Source organism: Octopus bimaculoides, chromosome 6 (assembly GCF_046866305.1).
Source record: "Octopus bimaculoides isolate indiv1 chromosome 6, ASM4686630v1, whole genome shotgun sequence".
Lineage (NCBI taxonomy): Eukaryota > Metazoa > Mollusca > Cephalopoda > Octopoda > Octopodidae > Octopus > Octopus bimaculoides.
In genome coordinates, this window is record NC_142933.1 from 28726578 (window position 1) to 28729294 (window position 2717).

Below are 2717 nucleotides of genomic sequence, written 5' to 3' on the forward strand. Positions count from 1 at the left end.
TGATTGCTTGTGATACTTTGGTAGCTTCGTACGAAAATTATTTTCCAGTAACGCCAGTCATTCTAACACCATTCGTATAATGTATGCATTTAAGAAGAATCATAAAAATAAATCTGATCCTGATGTTCGACTCTTAACTTGATCCGTTTGCAGCAACATTGATATCATCATTACTATGATATACTACCACAATTATTACAAACGGTCTAAATTCTCATTGAAATTTGTTTGTAGTGATATTACCACTATCATTACTATCATATATCATTTATTCAACACATACTAACTAATCTCAATGTACCCAGTTATCTTCAAAAGCATTCAATGCAGCTCCTATGCTGCGTTAGAATCTACTGCCATACATTCAACATTACTGGATGCATTGTAGGTAGCTGAGATTCAGAGTTCATATATCCATCTATCGATATTGATCCTATTTACAGAGGTGCAACAGAAAGATTTATGAATGACGTCATATTCCGCAAACCTGGTGCCAACCAACTTTGGGATTCACATACAACTCATAAAACTCACTAATGATAATGACCATAAATGTCACATAAGAATTATTTTGCAGTATCAGATTCGAACGTGGTTTAATATGCACTTACCAGTAGTATAAAATTTGTTAATGCAATTAAAAGGCTGTTCTTGTTCTACATAGTGATGTTTTTTCTGTCTCCATATATCTTGAGTTGGGTTTGTGCACTCGTTATTTCTGCGGATTATACACGGTTTGAGGTTTTTATCCGTGAACAGTGATGATTGTATCCGTGTTTTGGCCGAACTGCTGCACTGTTTTGTTGTTCTTTACCAGCGCAGATTTCCATTCGAAACTGCATACAAGCACTATGTAGATGGTTGGCAAAAATTATCAATTTGTCTTCATTTCCAGTTAGTCCTTAAAATGTCGTCAGCATATGCGTACACCTTGGTCATAAGAAATTTTTCATCCACTGAACTGTGTGTCTAAATATAGAAACTCGGTGGTGCCTTAGCGTAAAACAGTAGGATATAATGTGTCAACCTATTCTATGCTGTTTATGGTGAGTCATAAGAATCTATGAACGACATCACTGAAATCTATGCTGACATAGTACAAGTCTGGTTATTGCTGAATTTATTTCTCGCAGAAATATCTGAATATAAACTATTATTGCTACAGCCTGATCTCTCAAACAATACACAAAATCTCTGAGCATCAACTTTTTTGCGTGCTTGATTATTCTGAATGTGCATCCATAGTTGGTAAGCAAGCTACTTACCACACAGCCACTCCTGCGCCTGATTACTTTGGGCACATTTTTATTTAGTCAAACCTTTTACTGGTTTTTGCATTGTTTAGCAATAGAAAAAAAAAACAAACGATATCTGGTGCACATCTCAAAGTCTAGTCTACAAAATATAACGAAACCACCCGTACTACTGCATAAAGGATTAAGAGACGAAGGTAAAACAATAAACATTTATAATTGGTTCACTAAATTATTCAAAGTAAAATCAAGGCTACTGTAGTATGAAATTTTAGCTTGAAATTACGTTGGCTGAAGCATGAATAAAATAATATAAAGACAATCTTACTTCTGCATTTTTCGCGATATATTTTGACGATGTGGTCTTGGCAATGGTATCTCTTCTCATCAGCACACGTGATATATAGCATGAGACGTCTGGGATATAATAGCGAGAGGAAAGGCATTTCAGAAATACGATCATGAATATACAATATACCAGGTAAGATTTTCCATTACTAGTGTATAGAGCTTAAATCTCACTAAGATTGACAAATTAAGTACCAGTTTATAGTACTCGGTAATATATATATATATATATATATATATATATATATATATATATATATATATATATATATATATATATATATATATATACATATATATATGTAAGTATATATATATATAAGTATATATATACTTTTATTCCTTTTTTGTTTCAGTTATTTTGACTGTGGCTATGCTGGAACACTGCCTTTTAGTCGAACTCTATATCTATGGGGTATTTAGGTTATAATGTTTACAGCCATATAAGTTTATCTTCATATTTATTACGGAATTGTCTATCCGAGAAACTATAATTATAGAACATTCCTATGAGTTACTTTAAACAATATTTTTTATATCAATAACTTTAAAGAAATTGAAGAATTATATATTAAAGATATAATTATCATTTATATATTTTTACACGTTTTATTACAGTTCTAGATAAAGCAAGACCCTGATACTGAACCATATACACATATATATATATATTATTGTCGTATGTTATAAAAGCAAAAGATTCTTGTAGACACAAAAGAGTTTGGATTAATATCATTTGAGATCTATATAAATATATTTCGATAGTAGTAGATTACACTTACTTAATAATTTTGTCCGTTAAAATTTTTTTGTTCTTTTTTAATTGTAATTGATAAGTAATTGAATAGTTAACGCTCACGTTCATAATACATAGACATTTGAATCAATTTTTTTTACAATCCAGCTGTCCTTTCACATGTAATTTTGTGTATCTTTAAACTCTGGCTCTAATGAGACTTATATATGAAGGAATTGTTTATATATATATAAAATTGTGTATAAGTCGAAGCAAATTGTTGGCTTTTTGATGTTTTAATAATTGTTTATGTTATGTTATATTCTGATATAAATAAATTATTGTATCTCTCTATTTAATTTTATCTTTATATATATATA